Raw genomic sequence first — 27438 nt, forward strand, 5'->3', positions numbered from 1 at the left:
AATGGCCATATTTTTCTGCCTTACCCTCTACTCTTTCCAATTCCTTAGGCCCTGCTCCCTTGGTTGGTTGAAAATGCTTCTCTCCGCATCCCCCTCAAGGTCCCTCTCCTGAGACCCACGATGTGGAAAGCTCTGAAGATTCCACTGGCTCCTGTTTGCACAGTGGTTTGCTGACTACAAATGCCTTTCTGGAGTCTACAACCAGCTCACCGGACAGACACGCTCATCCTTTTCTGACCACATAAGAAGCTGAGGTTCAGAAAAACTACAATAACTTGCTTGGGGTTACACGTGGAGCAGGGGACAGACAGGGTAGGGTTTCAAAGTTAGGTCTTCAGATTTCAGGTTAAAAATTTATGACACTACTTCATTTATACTGCAAATGGTCTGCTTTCAACTTCTAATATTTAATCATAAAATGAAAATCTTGACAGTCTGTCCTGACTTGTAGGCTATTAGAATAATTTATGTGTTTTACATGTTCTACATAAATCCTTGCTCCAAAGACATATTAACACCATTAATTACTCTTATTAAAAAGTCAGAGTGTCAACAGCAATGTTTAAGCTACTGACCTTTGCCATCAAAAAGCAAAGTCCCATCTAGACAAAGAGATTGCAGAGATTCTAATGTGCACTTTAAAAAATATTTTAGTATCTTTAAAACTGGGATGCATGTAAACAAGGGAGTGATTAAAAACGTTTAATTAACAGTCTTTTAAAAGAGATAAGAGATAACAGAGTATCTTACAATGAATGGCATCTTAGATGTAATGAAATACAGTAATATTTTCTCATATGCACTTTACAGATTTCCAGGAAAAAATTTCATAAGACAAATGACCAAAAGAAAAGTCATGGGTCATAGTATTCATCACTCATCTCTGCACAATCTCTAACTAGTGGCCAGTCTAGCTCTTTTCTGAAGGATCAAATGCCTAAGTAATAGATACATTTGATACACGCGAGGAAAAGTCAGCAGAATGGTACCAAAAGTAGTTTGTGAGACATAATTTTAAATACCTAAGAAGAGAAACATTGTAGTTTGTTTTCTCTTAAGTATCTTCTCTCTTATTACCCACATCAAGAGCTACTACTTGTTCAGTATTACTCAGATTTGACGTCTAGGTCTTTAGTTCTACCTGCTTCAGTTCTGGAATTGAAAAGTGAGGCCCAGAAGATTAAATATTGCCTTCGTTCTTGTTAAGAAAATAAATCCAATACCCAGAGTACTGGATGTGAGAATCCAGAGAAACATTTCTCCCGGGTACTGTTAACTTTAGGAATCACTTGGGGAACTCAGAGCTTCCATTCTTTTTTTCCTATCCATGCAGTTCTGATGCTTCCTTATCTGCAGCAAACCTTCTTTCAGCTTCCACAGCTAATATTTTCTGCCTCTGGGGTCCAGTAAACTCTCAATTTACTCCTGTCTACACTTCCCAACAGAACATTAGTACCAGCCTCTCCACTGTCCACCATCCTTCATCAGCACGGAGTTTGCCCAGCCCAATATACCTGTTAACAGGAACCTGCCAGTTTTCCCTTGTTTAGGAAAAACTGACTCTTTTCCAAAACTAGAACCTGTGACAGTGCAGCAAGTTAAATACTGGCATTAATTTGCCGTTAAGTCAAACTTCAAAGCAGTTAATTCCTTTGGAAAAAGAGAGATTTGTATGAGACACGTGAAAAAGCTGATATGGCTTTATTCAAACCCTACCAATCACACACACAGCAGAGGGCAGGTTAATCTCACAAGCAAATTCTCAGACCACAAAATTTCATTTCTAAGCCAGTTCTTCACAACATAAAATATATTCTACTCAGCCAGTGGCTCTTAAGTTTTTAGGGAGATCACAAATCTCTTTCCCCCCACTGCCCCCAGAAAAACATACCAACAAGTTTGCATATACTTTCAGGGGCTTCACAGACCCCCAAGTGAAGAAGCCCATGTGCTAACCTGTACAGAATCTAGACACTATTTCTCCACTCCAAACGAGGAGAGCATGGTGGCTCTAAGGGAACTCTGGGCTGACACATTTAAGACTGGCTCTTCAGAAATAAAAGAATGCTTCAGTGCAAATCAAAATGAGTTAAAAAATAAATAATTATTTTGGTTCGGGTGGAACTGTTGAAATACGGTTTTTAAAATTATTTTTTTCCTACATTGAGTCAGCATTTTGGAGTAGGTGGAGAGGCAGTGAGACAATGGGAAACAGATTTTGGTTTTTAAAACAATGAACTAGGCTAAAAAAAAAAAAAAAAAAGTTTACAGCCACCAGAATTAGCGTACAGATTACAGGTTCTGCTGGAAACTTTTCCACCAGGAAGTACAGATACGCCTAACTCAGGTACACAAGACGAATGCTCCTTCTCAACATGAATTCGGTAAGCTGAAAAGTTAGTTGACGGAGAAGACATCTTACAGGGGCAGCTAGTTTGGTCGCAGAGATAGATCATGTCCTTCCAAGGACCCTGGAAAAGTTCAGCCTGACATTGATCCGGCAGCACCGAGGCAGCTCTGGGTGATCTGCGGGGTGAATGGGTTTGAAAGGCGTGTCTAATGGTCCCAACCCAACTAAGCACCAGATGAAAAGCCGCCTTTTTCTAAACAGACTGTGTTTGAATTAGCGACTGCTTTTGCACACTGTTATTTACGACGAAGCAGGTGCACCGGGACAAGGTGGTTTCAGGTGACGATTCAAATTGGAAAAGAAGCTGAGGGGGAAAAAAGCATGGGGGTGGGAACTAAATCAAAAGCTATCCTCAGCTACAGGACTCTGTAAATCTCTTCCAGAATCTCGAGTCAGCTCTTCCTTTACGCCCAAGACAAGGAGATAGAAAGTGTAGGCGTCAAAGGAAAGAAAAGGTTTTTTAAAATCCCTATTTCATCAGAGTGCTTTGGCAAAATATTTAATAAATCCAATGCCTTTACGTTGACCATAATATTTTAGCTTCTGTTCACATATTGGGCATGTGTCCCGGTTTAAAAACAAAATGAAGTGGAGGTAGGCCTTCCTGTAACAGCTGAACTTTGAAAGCATATTTGTTTAGTGGGGAGAGGTTTAATTTAATATCCTAGAATGACCGGTTTCTCAGTTCTCTCTACATTCTAAAGAAACTTTGCACTTCGGTAAGATGCATCTTCAACAACTTGTTTGTTTCTTTTTTCATGTGAAGTGGTATAGATCGGAATTAGAGCGAGTTCACATATTTCAGCTCTACTTCAGCTGGTATATCAAGTACTGCGAGCCTCCTTTTGGTACTTAGAATACAAACGGCAGACTGTGTTTGAGTTACTGACTGCATCCTCGCTGGGTGTATCTGACTATGGATTTGATGGAGCCCAGGTGAATGCAAAAATCAAGTTCCTGATACTATATAAAACATGGCTTATTTCGAGCTTGAAAATGTCTAGAAGATTGTCTTTTCATTTCTTTCCTCGCTCAGGGCAAGTCCTCAAGGCAGAGATTCCTAACAGCATCTCTGGAAACTGTAGAAATGTGACACGTTTGCTAACCTTGAAGAAAGAGGTATTGTGTTGAGAGGGCAACCCACATAGACAACTCAGGATCAAGTCACTTCTTTGGCATGCGGACAGATAGTAAGTAACTCCAAGATAAGTACATTCTTTGGAACTGAGTCCCAAATGCTTAGTAGATTTCAGAGTTAAGGGAGAACAAACCCCCAGTATTCTTGAGGAAGGAAGATCCTATTTCCCTCCACGATGAAATGGAGTTCCAGTCCTCCATACAAAAACGAATTCACATTTTGCTTGATTTGTCCCGAAAGCTACTTTAAAAATTCTTCACGAATTCCTAACGGAAGGAGGAAGGGGACTGTGACTCAAATAGTTACTATCTTTGGTTTCTCTGGAAGAAAAACAAAGGTAAGATTTGTCATCTTTTGTCTTGGGGAATCTGCTGTTAGCAGTTTATTAAAACACAAAAGGACACTTCAGTACATGACCTGGAGGGTCATTTAAATCTTTTCTAGGAGAGAAATCTTTATGGGCTGGGCACATGGTGACACTCTTTTATCATCGACAACTTCCATGCAGTTTCTGAGTGTTAACAGCAGATGGCGCCTCGGGCCTGGTCTTGCAAACAGCTGGTGCGGGTCTAGGAAAGCAAAGAGGGGCAGCTAGGGTTTGGGGGGGAAACAAGACTGAGAAACTGGTGACTGTGATTTTGGCGTATTATTGATCTTAGAAAGCAGCACTGCTCATGCCTGAACAGGGGAAGACATAGCCTAGCTTATAAAAAGCCACTCTGTCGTATTTCCTTATGTCTTAGGTATCCCTCTATGATGAGAATTAAGTATTTCCTTTTCCCAGAGGAATGAAAATGATCTTCTGAATAGTCAAAATCATCCTCATCTAATTAAGTGCTGTCAAAGGGAACTTTCTGGGATACTGCAAATGTTTCTCTTTTGCACTATCCAATACAGTAGCTGCCAGCCACTAGTGACTACTGAGCGCTTGCAATGCGGCTGGTGCAACTGAGAAACTAAATTTTTAATTTTGCTTAATTTAAAAAAAACCTTAAATCTAAATATCCCCATGTGGCTAGTGGTTATCATACTGAACAACACAGCTATTAGCAGCTGAATCATCATTTCTACATGACAGACCTCAAGCCAAACTATAGAATATCATGTGGGGAACATTCTTTACTAAAAGGCTTTATTTTTCTACACCCAATTCATCTCAGCATGAATGAAAGGATACTTAATGAGGACGTTTATTTAAAAAGTAGGGTTTTCTATTTATGTTTTATTATATAATATGATTACTTGGATAATTTTAGTTTTTGGCTGCAATTTTTAAAAAACTGTGCTTATTCTTCCATTCCTCTGCCTCTATTCTCTTTCAGATCAATACAAAGATGTTGGTAGTCTATAAAGTGTTTGCTTTTCCTGCGAGGGTAATTTGTACTTTCTCTGTGCTAAACTAATTTTCACATCAGGGTTTCCTAATAAAATCTGAATCAGTTGAATGATTTCTAGATATAGATATACCTTGAAATAATAATTTTTAATATACTGAGAAAAACAAAACCAAAAACCAATTCAAGAAAATATTCAATCTCTACACAAATGCAAACATTAAAAGAAATTTCACTCTTGTCTGTTTCCATGTACCCAGAAAGTAGCTGAAAATCTAACTGCAGTTCATTTTATCTTGCATTTGCCCACTCCTGCGACAGGGTGCCAATGCATGAAGTGAGAGTACAGCAAGGAAAGCAGTTATCACAGAGCTAAAAGGGACCCACACATCATCTAGCTCAACTGCCCACGTCCACTTTACAGACAGCGCAGGTCTAGGGAGAGAATAAGGACTGGCTGGGGCTCCAGATGAGCCAGAACCCAGGTCTCCTCATTTTCTAGGGCAGCTTCTAGGCCACCACATCTGCTATTTTAGGCTAAGCAAAGGTTGCACAGATCTACTTTTTGTAGATTTACCTGGAGAACCAGAGAAAGGACAACTACAGTTCTGGAAAAGTGAAAGGGGTGGAAAGGCAATACCTGAATTTCACCACTGACCATAAAAACTCCAAGAATCTCAACCAGCATTTTCAACAGTACCATCTGCCACTGTAAGACACCACGACATGTTTTCAGAGCTTTTCCATTTATTATTGGTGGCATCAGAATCAAGATTCTCTGGTCCTACTTCAGGGGATCCTTCTCCCAAGTAAGGGAGAAGACCTTCCTTTCCCCACCTGCTTCCCAAGGAGGGGCTCTCCTTGGAGCTATCTAGAAGTTCCTCCCGAGTCCCTTCTTCCAGACAGCCTTTGGAGACAGACAAAGCTGATCCCATGACTTCCTGTGCCAGACCAAGGGGTCTTACCTAGAACGCACAGGCACCTGCCCCAACTTCACCCTTCAATTTTCTTACCCTTTCTCTTTCCCCTTGACAGGTGTTATCAACTGGGTTAATCTGGCCTATTGTACTCCACTAAAATTAACCATAAGTCAATTTTAGATCATAATAATGAAACATTAATAATAGCATAAGAAATATGTATTGTTATGATAAACAACAAATACTTAGAAATATATGTATGTATATCTATATATGATGCTAAGCTAGAAAAAGGGAGACAATGTAAATGCTTTCTGGTGATTCCTCCAAAAGATAGTAGGATCCCCAAGTATCAGGTGTGGTAGTATCCAATAAAATGTCTAGTGGAGCACATAAAATGGAGCAAGACCTAAAATGCACCATGGGAGAAATAAATCCTAAGAATTCAACACTCCACCAGACAACTGCAACGTACAAGGCCAAGTATACTCAGTAGCCAGAAATGTTGTGACCTCCATGAAAACAAAGGACTGCCCCATAGGCACAGGAAGAATGCCAACAAGAAACTTGCTCATCAGTGGCTGATCTTCCCATTTTCACCAGAAAATCTGCTTGAAAGGCATAATATCACACTCTTTATAAATCCTGATTTCTGTCAAAATGGCCCTAACTCTTCATTGGTTCCACCACTGCCCCTCCCCCCTTAAAAAATAAAATTACCATTAATGACAGGGTTTAGCAAGCTGTCATTCTTTTTTTCTGTTATGAAAACCTCAACAGTCAAGAATTTTTATTTTCGTTCCTTTTTTTTAGAAATCAATTTTGTATGTGCACTAAACCTCACTTGACCAGTTATTTCCTGCCAAATCTCCAATCAGGTCTAGACTCTGCTTAACTGTAATCGTCCTCGTAGCCATCCCGGGCCAAGCACTGGCCACTGCTTTCAGGAGGAAAGAACAATTATTCACCCCATCTGAGTCTGACTGTCCCAGACATTGTTCAGGAGGGCAACATCCCGATCTCTGGACTCTTCCCCTTTAGCGCCCAGTTCAGAGACCCTCCCACGGCCATGAGCGGTCACCCGGGCTAAATATAGACCCGCACACCCCGGCAGTTCCTGACAGTCATCACATGGCGCTGCTGACGAAGGACTCCCTGGAGACGCTTTCGGCCCAAACACACACACACAGATTTCTGTGCATGTTCATTTATACACACTTTGTCCACGGAGTTCATCGGCGCAGATGGACATGCTATTAATGCGGTGCGAGGAGACAACCGCTGCCCTGACCGACTTCCCGCGCAGGTCCCCACGCTGCGGCGCGCTCTGCGCTGTCAGGGGACTTGGGTACCTGACTTTCGCTATAACTGCGCCGGTTTGGTTGGGGTCAGGTGGGCAGCAATACTTAAATGGCACACACACACACACGCACACACACACATGCACACGCACACACGCATGCACACACACATGCACACACACATGCACACACACGCACACGCACACACACGCACACACACACGCACACACACACGCACACACACACATGCACACGCACACACGCACGCACACACACGCATGCACACACACGCACACACACACACACACACACATACGCACACGCACACACGCACGCACACGGGTGCACCCAGCCCCGCGTTCGGCCCTGCTCTCCCGCACAGCTGTCCCCAAGGCCCCCCGGAAAGAGGAGCCCCCTTCGCGCCGACCTTTCGCAAGGCTCGTGTCAGTTTCACCCGCGCGGGAGGCCTGAGGCGACTCACCTGAGCTCGGGCACAAAGCCAGGCGACTCGGTGTCTCCCAGGTTTGCCAGGTGACAGAACATCACCTCGTCGGCGGTGAGCGCGGGACTCTGTTCCCTTGTCCCTTCCTAAGAGTCAGACCTTAGGCCACGCGGCGCCGACGACACAACAACCCCCAACACACACACACACACACACGCGCGACAACCAGTCCAGAGTGGAAGCAAACGACCCACGCACGCACAGAGAGGGAAGCAAAGACGGGAAAGGACGATCTGTCAGAACTCGGACAGATCCTACCAAGCTACCGAGCTCCCCCAACGCAAGGCCGGGCCGCGGGATGGGGGACCCCCAGCCTGCCCCGCCCGGTCCCCGCAGCGCGGCCCCGCACCTGGGGAGCCGGGGACGTCCCCGGGCCCGGCGTCACCCGGCTCTCCGCGGGCGCTCACCGCCGCCGCTCGGGTCTCCGCCGGCCCGGAGCGCACCGCAGGCGGCGCAGCCTGGAGCCCGGCTCGGTCCCGCGCGGCTCCGGGTCCCTCCCGGCACCACTGCCCGGCCGGGGGCACCTACCGCGGACGGCCCAGGTCCTCACCTCCCGGCGTCTGCCGCGCCCCACGAACGCGCCCGCGGGACGGGGAGCCGAGCGCGCGGGAAGCAGGAAGAAGAGCGCGGCCGCCGCCGCCCGCCCGGCGCCTTGTTTATACTGAAGTCCGGCCGCGGCGCCGCGCACACCCCGGCCGCGAGCGCCGCCCCGCCCCGGCCACGCCCACCCGCGGGCGCGGACCAATCGCCGCGCAGCTCGCGGCCCCGCCCCGCCCCGCCGCCTGGGACGCCCCGCCCCCTTCTCCCCGCTCCTCCCCCGCCGCCCGGAAGGGCCCCCGCCCCCTTCTCCCTGCCCCTCCCCCGCCGCTCAGGACGCCCCGCCCCCTTCTCCCCCGCCCCCCTCTCCCCGCTCCTCCCCCGCCGCCCAGGACGCCCCGCCCCCTTGTCCCCCGCCCCCCCTCCCGGAACGCCCCGCCCCCCTCTCCCCGCTCCTCCCCCGCCGCCCAGGACGCCCCGCCCCCTTGTCCCCCGCCCCCCCTCCCGGAACGCCCCGCCCCCCTCTCCCCGCCCCGCCCCCGCCCGAGACGCCCGCGCAGGTCCCTGCGGCCCGGGGACCCCGCAGCGCGCCCGCCCGCCCGGTGCCCGCCCCCGCTGCGGAGGCCGGTGCAGGGCTGGGCGCGTCCCCTGCGTGCACCTGCCGGGCTGCGGTGCGGTCACGTGTGCGTGTGCACACACCTGCGTGCTACCTGTGCAGACCGGCCCGACTCGGTACGCAGCATCCACTGGCGTGACGCGCTAAAGGGCTGCCCGGGGGACTCTCAGAAGGGGCCGAGAGGAGCCGGGAACACCTGCTCGGCGAACCCTGCGAGAGCCGGGGGCCAGGCCTCGTGCGACACGCCGGGGCACACCGGTGGCACAGGAGGCTGGCCCTGCCGTCAGGAAGCTCGCGGCCTCGTGGAGGACAAACGTCCAGCACATCATCACTCCAGCAAAACGTAAAATGATGGATTTCAGAAGGCGCGCGAAGGGGAGGAAGCTGTTCTACGGAATGTCATTCTGGAGGCAGGACAGGGAGGCCCGTGAGTCCCCAGTCAGGGCTGTGTTGTCGTGGCAACCACAGACTCATCCTCTCTGGGATGCTCGACCCCTGTTTTAGAAAGAAGGTAAAAACCTCAGTGGTTCACCTGGTACACATAAAGGCTGGAGGGAAGAAATGATGGAAGCCAATAAGGAAAAGAAGACGCTCATGGAAAGAAAAAATGTCTAGCCAGGAGGCTCTCTGGCCGGCTGTGTGGCCTTGAGTAGGTAAAGTGGCTTTTCTGAGCTTCAGTTTTCTCATGTAGAAAACAACACTGTTCATACCTGTCCTATAGGACTGTAATTAGGATTATTGAGAGGGAGGAATCTTTTTGGTTCCTGGCCTTTACCGCTCACCTCCCTTCTGGGGTGGAGTCACCTTGAAGCTCACTTTGCCTATTCTTAGCTGATTCCTCCTCTCATTTCCTTCCTATTCTTCCTCTTTACCATACTCCCTCCTTCCCTTCTATCAACGGGACTTCCCCGGCTCTGTAATTCACTCTAAGCGATTTGAGCCTTTGGCTTAAGCTTAGCTTCTCTGCACTTTCAGTGAGAAGCCACAAACCAAGGGAGCTTGGTGGGGGCAGCCTAGCTGTTGTGGTTGTGCTGATTGGGGGGGGGTTTCAAACTCAGTTTTCCATCCCGGTTCTGTAACAAACAAACCACATGATGTTGGGCAAGTGACTTATGCTCTTGAGGTTCTGCTCTTGTCGCAAGAAATTAAAAGGGTGGGATTAAATCAAGATTTCTTAATGGAAATACCTGACATATCCTTTGTAACCTCTGGATGTACACACCAGCCCAGAAGATTTTGCCCAGGTTTACTTTCTAAAGTATTGCCCCCCTACATCTGCCAAAGAGGACGTTTATTTTAGATTCTCAAGATGTAGAATGGATACCATGATAATATGCTTTGATCCAATGCTCTTCCAAACCACATTTCCACTCCCTGTTCTGGCAGGTCCCTCGGGGCCCTTTCTAGCTCCCTGTATGAGCAGTATTGTCACATAAAGGGACAACTCTGCAGCCAGGCATCCCAAACCCCAATCCTGTCTCTGTCACGTAGCCACCTAGAAAACCTTAGAAAAGACACTGAAGAACTCCGGGCAGTTTACTCATCTGAACACCAGCATCACAGTTAATCAAAGTAACTTCTTCATAGTGTATTGAAAAGACCAAAAGATGATACATGACATGAGTTGGAAACAATGTCCCTCAGAGAAGGCTCCTCCGACCTCCGTATTTAAAACCGCAGTCGCCTCCACTCCCTGTAGCCCTTCGCTGCTTCATTGTTGTTTCCTCCGTAGGACTTATCGCCACTCGACATACTGTATATTTCACTTATTATTGCTCCTCCCCCCACTGGAGTGTAAGTTACACAAGAGCAGAGTTCGCTGCTGTTGTCACTGTAGTTGTTTTCCCGCTGCATTTACGACGGGTACCATGGTGTCCGACACACAATAAGCTCTAAATAAATCTGTGTTGGTTGAATGAATGAATGAATGAATGCCCAGCCCGTGGTAAGCACTCAGTAAATACCTGCTGTTACTGTCATGTCTGAATTATTCTCTATCATGAAAAAATATTCTTTCCGTTTTCTACTTTTCATAGTTGCTTTATTGTCTCCCGACTCCATTGGCTCAATGTTTATCTCTGTAAATGTTGGTAAGTTCAATGACGCCAAGCTGGTGCAAATGCAGCCTTGCTAGGTAGTTCCTCACCCCAGTATCAAACAGTAGCCCCCGTCTTGCATTTGTGCTATGTGGCAGTATCTGTGCTAAGCATTATTTTTCTTTTCCAGCCCTCTTGTAGCTCAGGTGCACGAAATTAGAGCAATCGTCATGACTGATCCACGTAACACCCTCTTTCTTTTATTTTATTCCCTCCTAAGAATAAAGTAAAAAATGATTTTGTACATAATTTGTTTTTCAAAAGTGATGGTGTGCTACCCTGCAACCACATATTAATGAGAAGAAAAAAGGCTGATCCAGACTTGAAAATTAAAATTAATTATTGTAATATTTCCCCTTTCTAAATAGTAAAAAGCTTTGATTGTACGAGAAATACCTATGCTAATGGATGGGGTTTTTTTCTTGAACAACTTTGGAAAATGGATTTGACAGTACATAATCAGTTCTACTAACCAAAGCTTTATTTGGAAATTTACTTTTTGTACAAATTGAATTATATAATGCTTGAAATACTTTAAGTCACTTTATAAGCAAAATGTATATCACTTAATTTGTAAAGTATACTGTAAAGTATATGTTAAATGCTTTTATCAATTTGAGAATAAAAAGTTACTAATGCTAAAAAAAAAAAAAAAAAAAAAAAAAAAACCACCTAAAATTCCAGTTTTCACCACACAGCATTTGGCGTGAGGTTTTCAGTGCACCTTTCGTGAACAATGATGGCATTGTTTTCTGTGAGCGCTGCATGAGTGTATTTACCCAAATGTTATTGTGTAACCTGTCTCATTCTGTGTCTCTCTGTTTTCCCTCCAGCTTATGCTTTTGACCGTCTATCCCTGTTGATGTATGTTGATGTCGTTCACTCTTTTTACCCACGGTTGAGTGTTTCACCATCATCTGTGTTACATTTTTGACTTGCATTATCTTTAATCCTAAACAAAACCCTGAGAGTTTAGCACTATTATTTCCATTTCTGAGATGATGAAATGAGGTTTGGGAAGGTAAATAACTTGCGAAGGTCACTCAGCTGGAGAAGCTATGAATTAAACCCATATATCTCTGATTCCAATTCTCCTGTCGTCCTACCTCATAAAATTGATTCAATCGCTCACTGTAACATTTCCGAAATAATGTTTAAAACTAGTAGATGTGTGTATTTAAATTAAACTAGAGGCCGGTTGTATCCTTGCAAAGCAATGTTATTTGTCTCAAAGACACAAGTTTTTTTTTTTTTTTAAAGACACAAGTTTAATACTATTATTTATGGTTTATAATTTCCTTAAAATACTTGATACTCACATGAAAATCTCACAAAGCATAACTGTCTTCCAATATGTAAAACTTATCATATTAAAGAGGAAGGAGGCACCAGACGCCAGATAGGTCTAAGGAGGGAAAAGTATAAGGGAATGGATCACAGCTTCAATGTAAGAAAAACACTGAAGATGTCCAAAGTGGAATGGCGGCCTTTCTCAGCATTGAAGTCCCTCTTTCTGAATCTCAAAGGGCTTTGTGAAATGGCCAAATAACTCCCCAAAACACTTCCCTATTTTCTCTTCCATGTATTTCCTCAATGCCACTCTGGAATATGGAGGCGGGCAGTTTGAGGACATGCAATCTTAGCCCCCGTTTGTAAATGGAAGAAAGCAAAGGCCTGGGTCACGTTACCTAGCAACAGCTGATCCGGACCACAGCGTAGGCCCTCTTACCTTCAAGGCCAAGGAATAAGCCCACTTTGGATAAGTACGATGCACACTGCCTCTCTAGTAGCTGGACAAAACAGTGGGGTCTTAGGCCACTTGGACCAGCCCAGCTCCAGACCTTAGAGAAAATCCCTTATTTTCCGCTTGCTCTTGACTCTGCTTTTTCTTGACTTCCCTTTCCTCATCGTCTGAGGGCCAAGAGCGAAAGTGGGAAGGAGACCTCTTGGCGCGCTTTGGTTTCACACCCTCTTCCTGCTTCTAGCCTGAGTAGAAGTCTGCCCGTGGGCCCATCCAGCTTACTAGGGCACCATGTTGGAACTTCATAGTAATACAAAGTGTGTGCGTGTTTGGCGTCCGCCTCTGGACATACATGTCCCTGAAACCCGATGAGAAGAATGACCAAGGCAGGACATACAGGTTTAGATATTCAAGACCCTGAGTTCCTCCTGCTCGATGCCATCAGTCCCCTTCATCACTATAAAATGAACCCTGCCACGTAGAAGGAGTCTCTGTGGTAAAACAAATGATTGGGTCACCGTTGGAATGGTCATTTCCATAATAATGCCGCCATTTGTTATAGTTTACAATGTTCTTTCACATCCATTATCTCATTTAGGGAGAACATTGGGTCTGGGAGGGTCATGCAATTCTGACAGTGGTCATTACAGAAGTCATATGTTTTCCTCTTCTGGGATCACTAAAAATAGCACAGACAGCCATCCATTTAAGCTCGCTGAGAAGATCCTCCTAAATAGAAGGGGACTGACTGGAGAAGATAATTTCAGGAAGTCTCTTTCACATGTCCATGTGACTCTTTGTCACTGTCACTTTTTATCTCCCCGGCCCCAAAGTTGTACAAAAGAATATAACGACTGCACGGGAAATTCCACCATGGATGTAGGAGGTTTGAAAGTCCCCTAAGAAGACGTAAAAAATTACTAAGTCTTCATTTATAGACAAGAGCTGTTGAGAGGCAGCTTTATTATTTTTCCTTTAAGAAGCATTATTATTTTACTCATTTGTCAATACTTATTTACTCTTACAAAGTAATTATGTGCAACATCCTCAGGAAGAATACTGATAATGAGAAATATGATGACTTGGGCTGATCACAAGGTCACGAGACAGTCGTCCTTGTCATTGATTATGCAGTTCATAGTCACTTGTCTGCACTAACAGAAATATTTAGCAATATTAAACATGCATCAATTTGATTAGAAGTATCATTTTTTGAGTAAAAATTTATGTTTAACCTGAATTTATTTAGATAAATATTCTTCCTCCTGTAATATCCTTATAGTAAATGTAAGTATATTTCTCTATTTGTAATCTTTCTCTCTCTAGTAGTTTTTGTCTGGCTTCTTCCAAACGAGTTGATCTTATAATGAATTAAGAACAGGTTTTCCTATTTCAGACTCGTATAGCCTTTGATGTTAAGTGCGATTACTTTCATAGACGATCCCCTCGGTTTTGACAAATTGCTAATCTATGTCTAACACATTGAGTAGGAATAGAGAAAGGAGAAATTGAATAATAGAATAATAAAATTTTAGAGCTGGGAAAAATATTAATGATCATCTCTTTTAATCTTTCCCCACCCCCATGCCACCAACCAAAGCATTTTTGAAATGAGGAAATTGAGTCCCAGAGATAGTAAATAATCTATCCTGAACCAACAAGGTAATGGCAAAGTTACACTAACCAAAGAGCCCAGATAATAAGCCCAGTATTTCAAACACTACATGATTTTACTTCCTAATTATTCCTGCAGGCATGGATCCATAGTGCCGCTTTGACATTACAGAAGCACAATTTGTTTTCAAATATTGATGACAAATGTTCTCTCTTAAATACCTCTTGATGAAATAATCAAGGAGAATTCTCCAGATATTACTAATGTGTTTTATTAGAATTCTCTAAATGTTGCTAATACTATTTATTATCTTATGTAATATTCAAGGTAGTAACATAGTAAACCTTTTAGTTGCTTTATCATTAAAGTAACCATAGTCTAGACTATTAATCAGATTTTATAAATTATATTCAAGAAATTATGTGAATCAAGGAAACTTCTCTAATTAGTATTTACCACTTTCATCATGCAAGCATGTACCTAAGGGTTAGGGTTAGGGTTAGATATGGTTATGAAAAAGCATAATGCCAAATATATTTTTTGCACAAAAACAAATGGAACAGATCATCTAATGTAACCGTATTTCTGCAGAGAATTAGAATGGCTCTCTCTGTCTCTGGGAAGGGGCAGGGGTGGGACAGGGAATGGGAGACAAAGGGACTTCAACTTTATCGTAGTATTTTATTTTTTTCATAAAGACAGACATAAAACAGATAGGACAAAATGTTCATTATTATCATCTGTGGTAGGTGGTGGGTAGTCAGGTGTTTATACTTTTTTTTTTTTTTTAAAGACAGGGCCTTACTCTGTCACCCAGGCTGGAGTGCAGTGACTCAATTACAGCTCACTGTAGCCTTGAACTCCTGGGTTCAAGCCATTCTCCTGCCTCAGCCTCCTGAGTAGTTGGGACTACAGGCATGCACCACCATGCCTGGCTAAATTTTTATTTTTTTGTAGAGACAGAGTCTCAATATGTTGCATGTGATCCTCCCCTCAATCTCCCAAAGTGCTGGGATTCCAGATGTGAGCCACTGTGCCCAGCCTATATACTTTTTTTTTTTTTTGTAAATTTTTTTTTGTATATTTATTTTTTAAAAAAAGAAATTTTTACTTAAAATTGGATATTTCCATATACCTAAACTATATAACCGTAAGCTTCTATATTTAAAGGTTACATTTTAAGGCAATATGTACTGATAATGTTATGCTTTACCTTTTTCTTCTCAATGATTAATCACATTTATAAAGTGTAGTTATCAATCAACAGTCCAGAGGACTGTACGTGGTGGTTACACAAATGAGCTTTGATGCTCGACTGAAACCTGCTTCAAAGTCCAGTCTCCCACAGACTAACACCATTAGCCTGGGATCGATGTTTCCAGGGCCTGGAATGAACCGGTGATAATTTTAGAATCTGCAATTATCCACCTAAGTGTCTCCAGTTAGCCGTCTCCGGAGAGCGGTCAAGCCCTAAAAGGAAACAGAGGCTGAATGTCCGACGTGTCTCCCTGTGGTCCATCCTCTCTGGGTCTGCCGTGAGCGTCAAGGAGCACATCTGGGCATGTGTTTGGGTGGGGAGATGTTGCTTGCAGTGGTGGAGAGAAGAGAAACTCTCTGACCTAGACTATTTATTACTCGATGATTTAAGAGGTTATCCCCTCAGTACGTGAGGAAACAAGTCTAAGAGAGACGGATGCTTTCTCTACAGAGGTATGTATGCATTTAACACCTCTCACGGCAAGAAATCTACAGCCAAGGGCAAAATAAAATGTCTCAATCTGGATACAGTTCCACGGATAAATAAAACATTTGTCCTGAGTTCTTTTTGTTGTATTTTTAAGAACTCACAACAGACTCGTTTTTAAATGTCCTACCTTCCTAAGTTCCAAAGTCAAACACCAGCTGTTACAAAAGGCAGTCAGGAACTTAACGTTTCTAAATTCCGAAACACTACCAAGCTGTATTTTTCCCCCCAAAACTAGGACATACTGTTTGAAAACGTCACTAAATAGAAGCGATTTGGGTTGGTCCCTGCTCTCACACGAAGGCTAATGGCAGACACATCGCCGTCTTTTGATTCAGAATACACAACAAAATAACAATGAACGTGAATTAGTTCTGTGTCTTTCCATTGGTGAGAAACAAAACAAAACAAAACCTATATACCGGCAGAACAAGGCCTTAAAAGTTTATCACAGTGACATAAATTCAAAGAACATCTCATCTGTCAAGGTGCCTCTTAGGCCTCATACATTTCTACAGAAGTTTCTGGGTCCTCCCTTCCTCCCTCCCTCCTTCCTTCCTTTCTCTTTTAAGATCTGCAAACTACATAATGGTAAAAATTTTCGCTGCAAGTCTAGGAGTAACAGCCGATACGTCAGGGAAAAGGGAAAGTTTGAACCCGATAAACCGTAATTCTTTTACAGAGAAGCAAACAGCATATTGAAATAGGGCATTTGCAAAAAGGCCAGCAGAACTCACTCCAGAGCACAGAAGGGGGGAGGGAAAGCCAAGCAGGACAACCTGTTGAGAGCAAACAATGGGAGGGACTCATTGTCTCACCTGTGGAGAGACACTGTTTCACAGGGACTCAGTCAGTGCTGGGACAAATAAATAGGATCATGTGACGCTGGCTTGTCGGGGGAGAAGGTGACATCTGAAATTCTTCGTGTTCTGCACAGTGGAGGTATTGGGCTATGAACACATGGTTTTAGAGCTGTCTTCTAGTTGTCACATGCTACTTCGTATTAGGATTGTTTTTAATGGTTAGTTTTTAGACTGGCTCCCTCCGGACACCTCAGTAGCCACGAGGCTTGGGGAGGCGCAGAAGGGACAGACTTGCCCCAACTCCGTGACGTCAGAGACCGTGGGCATCTTTTCTCCGGAGCTCAATGTCTGTGTTATCATACTGATCTTCAGGATAAATAAATGAGTGAAACAAGGCTTCATCATGATCAAGGTCATCCACACTAGAAACAGGAAGAACTGGGTTCAAATCCCAGCTCGGTGTGAACTTGAACAAGTTGTTTCATCAGTCTGAGCTTCAGTTTTCTCATTTGTAAGATTAAAATAATAATGCTTGGTTTAAAAATGAAATTAAATCATGCATAGAAAGTCATTAACACAATATCTGGAACACAGAACTCGCTCAGTAAATGGTAGTTAATTAAATATAATTATCATCACTGTTCGGGATCCTCTTTTATCCTTAATACCTCAGCCTCTTTCAGACTCCTGTAAAAAGTGTGACTGTATTTGCTTATCTACATGAGTGACTTCATTTAGTGTTGCCGAAAACCATGTGAAAGTTGCAGATACCCGCCTTCAACGTCCCCTACAAATAAGGATATTCTTATACGCAGATGATGCATTATCACCCAAGAAAAATCAACAATATTCCCTCATATTATCTCATTTCTAGTACCTATTTAAATTTCCTAAATTGCCCCCAAGGATATTTTGAACCAGGATGCAATCAAGATTAACGTGTTCTATTTTGTTGGTATTTCTCTATTATCTTTTCACCTACATCCACCCCCACCCCACTACCGACCCTTTTCTGCTGTTCTTGACTTTGCCCTTTTGGAAGAAACCAGTCCATCCGCCTTGGAGAAAGTACCGGTTTCTGGGTTTGTCTGGCATTTCCCCTCAAGGTGCCATTTAGCCTCTTCCTCTATCCTTTTTGTTCCCTAGAAACTGGAATGCCGATCTTAAGCCATGGTTGCTTTTCAGTTAAACATAGTAGCAAAAATGCTTCAAAGTCAGTACTGTGTGGTTCGTGTGACATCATTTCAAAATTTCCATGACCACTTCCTCTTTGAAATATTTTGTGGTTTCCTCACTGTCTCTGGGGCACGGCTGGACCGGTGATTTCAATTCTGGCTTCACTTGGAACCATCTGGGGAGTTTCGAAAAGTGTTTGTTCCTGAGTTATACCCCTAGGGATTCTTGGCCTGGGCAAAGGCTTTGGTATTTTTATAAAGCGCCCCAGGTAACTCTCCTATGTAACTAGGGTAAAGAGTGGCTGGGTTAGAACACAAACTCTGAGAGGGCAAAGGGCACGGCTTTTTTATTCACTGCTGTGTATTCTCCGTGTTAAGCAGACGTCTGGCTCATAACTACTGCTCAATGATACATGTCAAATTAATTAATTGTTAATTAACTAACATTCAGCAGATAGGCCACCTCATCCTCCGTTCACACTCTGACATTTACTCTTTTACTAAATGGTGTTGCTAGGAAACCGACAGGTTAATTTCATAGCATGCTCACGGAAAGAAATCACGATAGGCCACTATTTTCCAAATTTCTGAAAACTGCGTATCCATGGAAAAAGAATCACTTTCAAACTTCTAAGAAAGAAGAAAGGGAACGATCATTTAGTTATGGCGTTAGATTCATTCTGTTGTGGACAATTCTCTTTTCACCTGACCAGTTCTTCCAGTTCTTATTCTAATGACTAGTAAAATGATTCCGGGATTACTTAAGGAGGAAGAAAGATTGGGAGTTTGTCTTAGTTGTGATTGTTGTTTCTTTCACAGGCGCCGAGCAAACTTCAACCAAGGAGGAGAAGGGCTACTGAAAGAGTAGGACTTGGGGTACGGTTGTGCTTCTACTTGTTCGAGTTCAACTCTGGCCACATCTTAAAAACAGAATAAAAAGGACACTTGGCCACCCTGTAAGTCCAAATAAAAAGGAGATAAGAATGGCTGCTTTCTCCTAAAACAGAAGCCTAAACCATAGCAAACGCAGGAAATGGTGAATATATGCTTATTTACTGTACTGCTACTGAGTGAAAATCATGAATAATCCAACAGAACTATATTAGCTCAGTTTGTATCTGAAAAAGGCTTTTATCCAGATGAAAAGTGGTCACTCTCACTCATAATAACAAAATTGTAAATTAAAACTATTCTGAAATATATTTTTCTTTAACTCCTGAGATTGGTGAAAATCTGCTGTATTGTGGAGGATTACAAATGTACACATGTTTTGATTAAGCAATGCCAGCTACGGAAAATTACCCCAGGGATACACTCCATTCATTATGTGAAAGAACACATGAACAAAGTTACTCATTTCCTCGTGGTAAAAGATTACAAACAACTAAATATCTCTCTTTAGAGAGCTGGGTAAACAAATTTTGATACAGTCAAGAATCAAACGCTTTGCAGATATAATAGAAACTAATAAGGAAACTGTGTTCTGATATGGAATGCTCATATATTGCTCAGTGAAAAAAGATGCAAAATATTATGTAGAGTAGGCTACGATATATGTCAAAGAAGGAAACAAGAAGGAATATATATTTATACTGTATTATTTTATACATAAAAAAATTGGGGCAGATGAACAAGGAACTGGTCAGTGGTTAGCTACTTGGGAGAGGGGGTGGAACCGTGGTTGGTGGAAGACAGCCGGTGAGAAAGAGAGGAAGGAAACTTCACCAGGCACCATTCACGCTTTATCACATTTGAACTGTGTGAATACAGCACATATTTAAAAATTTAAATATTTTGTAAAAGCCCTATCAAAAGTCCTTGGAAATGTTTTTTTTTTTGTTTTTTTTTTTTTAAGTAGAAACCATTCCAGAGATTCTCATAGCCCTTATTCTTACTGTGGAGTTTCAGAATCAATTCTATGCCTTCCCAGTTTCACTACAAATGAAACTGAAACCTGCATACTTCTCCTACACCCCAGTCCTGAAACAAGGAAGGACTCAGGAAAAAAAAAATTCAGAAGAAAACTTCCCGTGATAATTTCCAGTCTTGATTTTTGTGGTTCTACAGAATGTCACAGTTTTAGATTACATTGAAACACGTACTACTTAGGAAGCCCAAACAGATCATTGAAGATGCCCACCCCGAGGCTTGTGCTTACCTAACACTGATGGAACAGGGTCAGAGTAAAATTCACCTTTTTCTCCCACTGAGCTCTCCAGGGGAGCCGCCAGAGAAGCGGAAGGTATCTTACACAAGGATGGGGAAACTCCACTTAAGAAAAAAAAAGGGGGTATTCCTTCTTCACAGACAAATCAATACAGTAAAAAGTAATTGTATTTGTCTCTGAGCATCTACTATTTTGGGTTATCACTTACCTTTGTGTGTGTTCTATTACAAAAAGTATGAGCCTGTCGCCGTAGCATTGGCACTTCGCCTGGTGCAACGCGTACAATAGGTGGACCATTCACGTCTAACAGACACAATAACTCTGTGATTTTGCCAAGTCTAACATCCCCTCTCTGTCTTAACTCAATTTTCTCATCTGGAAGTGGAGGGACAGAGCCTAACTTGAGTCCCTCGCCATTTTGACACGGTGACCAAATACCACAATAAATGTAAAAGGTTTTGGAAAGCATACATTCAAAATAGCACTACAGCGATTATGTCATAACAGCAGTAACGATATAAAGAGGGCAGAGGGAGCAAAACATGATTCCAAAACGTGCTTCATGGAGTCCCACTTCTACAGAGGAGCACTTTACAGGTGATTGGACCTGGCCCGGGTGAGTCACTTGCTCACAATCAAGTAGCCAGTTGGAAGCAGAAGTAAGACAAATTCTACGCCGATGTTTTGACTGAATGTCTCATTTTTCTTCTGCTTCGCTGTGCCTACTCCGGCCTTGAGAGCTCGTGGAAAATGTGGAGGAGGAGGAGGAGGAGGGCCAGCCTGAGGTCTCTGGTCACGGGAAGACTGGAGGGACACTGAGGAAGTGGTCAGAGAAGGCACAAAAGGACAGCAGAGTGCAGGTCCCGTCCTGGTTGGGACAGTTGTCAGAAGGACTGTAAGCAGGGAGGATGCACCAGCGGCCTTAGAGCTTCCTCTCATTTAACCTTCAGTCTCATGGATGCCGTCACTTTCTGGTTGGGGAAACAAGAGGAGAAACAGCTCACAGGTGGCAGAGCTGTGACCACCTCTCGGACTGGGTGGCTCTAGTCAGGCACCTCTGTCATGCCACCTCATTCCACAGTTCTTTTTTTTTTTTTTTTTTTTTTTTTTTTGAGACAGAGTGTCACTTTGTTGCCCGGGCTAGAGTGAGTGTTGTGGCGTCAGCCTAGCTCACAGCAACCTCAGACTCCTGGGCTCAAGCAATCCTCCTGCCTCAGCCTCCCGAGTAGCTGGGACTACTGGCATGCGCCACCATGCCCGGCTAATTTTTTCTATATACATTTTAGTTGGCCAGATAAGTTCTTTCTATTTTTAGTAGAGACAGGGTCTCGCTCTTGCTCAGGCTGGTCTCGAACTCCTGACCTCGAGCGATCCACCTGCCTCGGCCTCCCAGAGTGCTAGGATGACAGGCGTGAGCCACGGTGCCCGGCCTCACAGTTCTTGATAAAGATCGGAGAGGATGTGAGCCCAATGGGAGAGTGTTATAGAGGTTTTTTTTTTAGGGAATATTTGTAATATACGTCCAAAATTTAAGCACATTGTGTTCCCCTAAATATTTCCTTTCTGAACGTGTAGGATCAAATATTAGCAAAAATTTCAAAATGGATTCACACTGGGTGTTTTCCATTTGGGTGTAAAAAGATGGGACCACTTCTTTAAGACAGACACCTTGAGGACCAGAACAGAGTCCATGAATATGTGCTATCCCATGGGACTCTTTGAATGACATTAGCCTATGACTTTTATTTCTCTGTCCCAACGAAGTTTCTGAATAATGATAATAACATACACACAGAACATTCTAAGTACCCATGCGCTGTTCTGTGAGGTTGCCCATGCATTCAACCCTCATAACTGCGTGAACTGGGTTCTATTGTTATCTTTATTCTGCAAATGAACACACTGAGACACAGAAACGTTAAATCACATGTCCAAGATCAAACAGCTAAAAGGTGGTGGAGCTGGATTCAGACCCCACTAGCTCAGCTAGCACTAATGTCACACATACGACTTTGTACACGTTGGCTTTGTTATATATATACTATTTCTGTATTTATATATACAATACGTTAGTTTGTTATTTATACAGATTATTATATACATAACTTTGCATATTCCCTCATGTAAGATTTAGCTTAAAAAGCAACTTTGCTGGCTAAACCACAACTCTCAAATTCTGAAGCTGGACAGATAAGGCTTCATTTATTAATTAAATCATTGCACCATTCATTCATTCAATGTGTACATTCATTCAATAATGCTACTATGTAACAAGCACAGAGATCGCGAAACATAAACAGGTTTCTGTGATCCTAGAACTTACAGTATAGTGGGGAGATACACTTAAATCAAATAATTACAAATGAATGTAGAATTATAACTCACAAGAACTATGAAGGAAAGGTACAGGATGTTAAATATGATAGGATTATAAGAGCATTTAAAGAAGTATATGTCCTAATTGCGGGTGGTAATGCCTGAGGAAGTGACCTTTGAACTGGAATTACTAATCCAGGGCTCTTGAGTTGGTTAACATTGCTAAACCTCAATCCCTACCTATAAAATAAGGCCAATGGACTGTCATAAAGTCTTGGTAAAATAATAAATGCAAAGAGGTTATCCCAGCACTTCATAAGTACTTAATAAATGATAATCATTGGCTTTGTTATATACATTTTATTTTTATATTTATATAGGAATATATTTTTGCTATTTATATAGATTATATTATTTTTTCTCATCGCCCCTTGGCCAGTACCCAGTTAGAGAACAAGACAAAAGAAAGAAGAAGACTGAGAATAACAGCAATCATAACGTGAGAAAGGATGAGAAGGAAAAGAAGATATTTTGAAAATACTATTTTCATGTGTAAAAAAGAGTGATTCCAAAGGGTTTTCATTTTTTAAAAAATTGAGTTATTCAGTGAAATGAGCAATATGTTGTGAATAACCAAGTGGGAAAAATAAACGCATGTGGGGAACGTCACGCTCTGTTGTTTTTCTGACATTTCTCGAATTTTGTCATCTTAATTACGTCCACGGATAGCGTGCTTGCCTGTGTTTTTAAGTATTCGTGTCAGTGTTATTCCTGGATTGATTGACGAATACGCTCCACCTTTCACCCAGAGCTTAACACTGCAGCATAGGACCCGGCCGGGTTCCTGTCCCCTGGTGCACCAGGGCAGTGGGACTGGGCTGGAGAACCTGCAGCTCCAAGGAAGGAAGAAACCTCACAGCCCACATTGCATCACAGAGAATTTCCAGCCTGGTTGCTCTCTGCTCCAGCTTCGCGAGGAGAAGAAGGAAAGCCTTGTGAGCTGTCGTCATAGAAACTTATTTACTTTTTCCTGAAACCTGAGGCGTCTCCAGAGAATTGCCCTGGGGATCAGTTAAGTCCTGCTACATTTTTTTCTGCCAGAAATTTGCTTATTCCCCCTTGGGGTGAGCACTTCAAAGGCCCAGAGGATACTTCAAAAGACTGGAGGCTCCTCCCTGCTGGGTGTGAAGCTGGCGGAGGTGTGGGCCCTGGAAATCCCTGAGCACACAGCCCTGCCCGCGGGTGGGCAGGACGCCCCCGGGCAGGGGGCTGTGCGGATGTGGACACCAGCAGGTTCTGATCCAGACCCCAAAATCCCCTCCTGTCCAGCTGCGGGAGGAGAGAGGAGCCCTGCAGGACAGGAAGGGCAGTGAGCGAGGGGCCCCCCCCCGCAACCTGGCCCGGCTACGTCTGCACTTTAGCTTTCACCCCCCGCTGGCCCCAGCTGGCTCTGTCCCCATGGACACAGGGCACCGCAGCCGCATCTTCCAGGAGCTGCCCAACTCCTGCAATCTGGGAAAAAGTTCCCGTCCCTGATCCCTGGACTCTCGGGCAGCTTTAGCTCTGGAGTTTCCATCAGTGAAATATTTGCTTTTCCTCGACTCGTCTAAAACGAACTAACAAATGTGCCTAACATCCTCTCTTTGAGTCCTTCTGGGAGAAATTCTGAAATATGAAAGGGAGCTGTGTCACAACAGGGGATGTGGGACATCATTAAGAATAGACAGCCCTAAAAAGCCACCATTGACCACAAATGGAATTGCCATGTTCCCTTTAAATGTAAGCATGTTTTTCTCATCTCACGGATAAACACTGGAGATGTCTCATGTTCCCAGGGTCATTCAGAGGGGCCGACCTTTCATCTAAAAGGTAAGTTTTGTAACTATGCGTGCATTTTTTCTTGTAATTATGCGTGCGTTTTTTCTTGTAATTAGACCATTGCATCTGACTTTCGACTAACGACTAATGAGAACAGTATTCTTGCTCCCTCTCTTCCAAGCACACGCATACATAGACAGTCCCCGGCTTACGATGGGTCAACTTAGAGTTTTTCAACTTTACAGTGGGTTTATCAGAGTGTTAATGCATTCTCTGTTTATGATATCTTTGACTCATGATGGGTTAATCAGTACATAACCCCTTCATAAGTTGAGAAGCATCTCCCTAGAGGGATGGGGTAGAGAGTATAAAGACCAGGGGAAAAAAATGAGACAGGAATAGAGTTTTGCAGCCATCAGGAGTCAATAAATAGAATCACCCTGACCAATGCGGAACGAAGAGAGGCTTTGAAAGGGAAGATTGCCTGGAAGCCTCTTTCTCCAAGCCTCCCCCACCCCCCCAAGCAAGCAAAGAGGATGGCAGGTGCCGTTAAAGTTGCATAGATGAGCTACTACTTCATCCAAATTCTCACTCTTAAAAACCTTTTCCTTCCTAGAATTTTAAAAAAAAAAATGTGTTTTAAAAATGTTATTTAGCATGCCTAGCACACAGTAGGCAGTTGTCGGATGGAAAATGGCACGCACGGAAAACTGTATGTGTTTCCGCAGGACCAGGGAACCGACTCCGGCCGCCTGCCCGGGAAAGAGCTGGAATTATTTGTCTGCTGTCAGGAAACAAAAGCCCCCTCATCACCCAGCTTTTACGCTGAAGGTCTCCAGGAATAGGAAATACCTGCTTGTTTATTTCTTGACCTATGACTGCTGCATCTGTAGTTTAGCTCTGAGAATAAAAGGAAAATAAAATATCTCCAAACCATTTTTTTAAAAGACCTCCCCCCCACCCACCCCCCCTCGCTGTTTGCTGCCATCCTCTTTCTCTCTGCCACCTTCTTTTCAGCATGACACCCTCTCCAACGCTACCTGACAGACTGCGATCACCCTGTGACTGTAAGTAATTTCCTTATTGACAGCCCCCCATTCTCCCTGACATCTGCCAGCACGCCCTGACACTTGAATAAGCATTAAGACATTAACAGTCTGGCACAGGTATCAGGGCTGGAATCCTAATGCCTGGCAGGCCGGCTGCACAAAGCCACACGCAAAGAGATCCCCCCCCCCCCCCACGCAATGCCGCCATCCTTCTGGTCGGAAAATGTGGCAGAGCCCACGGTAAATGCCGATTTTGCGCTTGGCTGCTCTGGCATTTGGTGTCTCCTTCGACAGGCCCGGATCGTACATTAAAGGAAGATAAAGGGAAAACAAGAGCACGCCCGCTTGTGAGGCGGTGTGAGTGAGGAGTGAATGTTAATAAAAAGACAGGTCTGTGCTCAGCGGGATGAGTTAATATTTTAAAGGGATTGACTCAGAATAAGAAGCCAACTCGGGCTCCCCTGACTCAGGCACAGAACAATGTGCATCCCACTTTTGTCTGATAATATCAGATTCTTCCCAGATACTGGCTGGCCGATGCCATCTTGGTGCCGTGGAGTTTTGAAAGCCAGTTTCTCGGATCAGCCTACAGAAAATGATCAGGAAAGAACACCCTGGGAGTCTTTGTTGCCAGAATCTGTTCGCTGAGAAATGGAAAAGCTATTAATACGCTTGAAATTAAACTGTGAAGTGAGTCAGAGAGCTGCCTCCATTCCAGTCTAAGCAGAGCTGGTTTTGGATCAGAAACCTGTAAACCATGTAGGTCAGGCTACCGTTCACATCCAAATAAAAGGGGCAGAGTTCTTCTTAAGAACGGGACGCTTTTCTCGAGTGAAAAACGACTCAATGTGCACTTGGGAAACAGAAGAAGAATTAGGTTTTACAGAAGTTCAAGGTTGTCTAATGAAAGAGTCAGGCAAGACGTTTTCCTTGGGCTTTTTCTGTGGCTCGTGACTCCCTTGACGTCTTCCAGGGGCTTCGAGCCCAGGTCTCTCCCGTCCCTCTGTCTGGGCACTGGGGGGACAGGCAGAGCCATCGGGAGCAGTGGGTGGTTGCACAGAGATTCCTCCCACAGACTGTTGCTGGGTCTCAGCCTCAGGGCATTAGCTCTGATCTTCAAATGAGGAGGAGAAAGAAGCTCAAAAAGGACAGGAACTTTCCCCAAAATGACACAGGTAGTACGCGGTGGAGGCCCCAAAACCAACCTGGGTCCTCCCCCCTGCACTGGTGCGTTGCAATCACATAACTCCCAGCTCCGGGAAGCTTGGTCAAGATTACCGACCGGAGAAAGGGTCTAATAAACCTGGAAGAACAGTGACGGCCTTCCTGGGCCAAAAGAGCTGCCTGTCACTGTGATTCGGCTGACAGATCAGTGTCTGAGCAGAAGCAGCAAAATCTGCTGCAATCCAAAAAAAAAGGAAAGAAGAAAGAAAGAAAGAAAGAAAGAAAGAAAGAAAGAAAGCACAGAGGGCTCAGACGGGCAGCTCCCTGCAGGCTGAACTCATTCCCCGTAAGCAGTAAGGAGAGTCGGGCCCAGGCTGGGGGTGGGTGTGGAGGTGTCTGAGCTTGGGTGGGTGGAGGGAGTTAGAATCCTTAAACTAAGTTAAGTGCCACCTCTGGGTTTGCCCCTCCAAACCCTGAATGTTTTAAGACTGTGGGCTTTGGCGTCAAGGGGACCTGAATTTGAGTTTTGCCCCCCACTAGCTGCTTAGGCTGGATTCAGTTTAGTTAACTAAATCTCAGTCTCTTATAAAATAGTCATGATAACCGTATCTTCTTACAGGCTTACGGTGAGGATTAACTAAGCTAAGGCTTGTCAAATGGTTAGCACTGTGGGTTCATGGCGTCTACGATGTGTCACCTTATGCCACGCACCTGAGTTACACTATCTGCACTAGGTTCATGAGAACAGAGCCCTCGTGTCTTTCTGACTTATCTTTGTGTCCACTCTCTGCCTGCATTTCACGGCATCTCCACAGATGCCCAATATCTATTTTTTGAATGAATAAATGAACGTGACAATGCAGGGAAAAACGGCAGATGGCTGCAGTCTTGGTGCTGGGCATGAGGCTGACTCGACTCTACCGCTGGGTGGGGGCGGGGGAGGGCAGCCCGTGGGCCAGGGGGGTCTCCAGGCAGACCGCCTGGGTTCAGAC

General features: G+C 44.1%; 1 protein-coding gene and 2 long non-coding RNA genes across 5 annotated transcripts in view; 2 read left to right on the plus strand and 1 right to left on the minus strand.

Annotated features, from left to right (window-relative positions):
* Positions 1-8248, minus strand: part of RASGEF1B (RasGEF domain family member 1B) — a 31780-nt gene extending 23532 nt beyond the window's left edge. For 2 of the 3 annotated variants that reach the window (XM_045536919.1, XM_045536917.1), the window contains exon 1: positions 8134-8248. The gene's annotated coding sequence lies outside the window, so the exon portion shown is untranslated. The remainder of the gene's footprint in view (positions 1-8133) is intronic. The other variant, XM_045536918.1, reaches the window with a different exon arrangement.
* Positions 8249-9124: 876 nt separating this feature from the next.
* On the plus strand, positions 9125-11493 carry LOC123627376. Its single transcript, XR_006731257.1, has 2 exons — positions 9125-10848; positions 10985-11493. It is a non-coding gene; the product is annotated as an uncharacterized LOC123627376 (long non-coding RNA).
* Positions 11494-23463: 11970 nt separating this feature from the next.
* Positions 23464-25158, plus strand: LOC123627377. The gene is made up of 2 exons (XR_006731258.1): positions 23464-24284; positions 24962-25158. It is a non-coding gene; the product is annotated as an uncharacterized LOC123627377 (long non-coding RNA).
* Positions 25159-27438: the final 2280 nt, after the last annotated feature.

The sequence above is a fragment of the Lemur catta genome, chromosome 24, assembly GCF_020740605.2.
Source record: "Lemur catta isolate mLemCat1 chromosome 24, mLemCat1.pri, whole genome shotgun sequence".
Lineage (NCBI taxonomy): Eukaryota > Metazoa > Chordata > Mammalia > Primates > Lemuridae > Lemur > Lemur catta.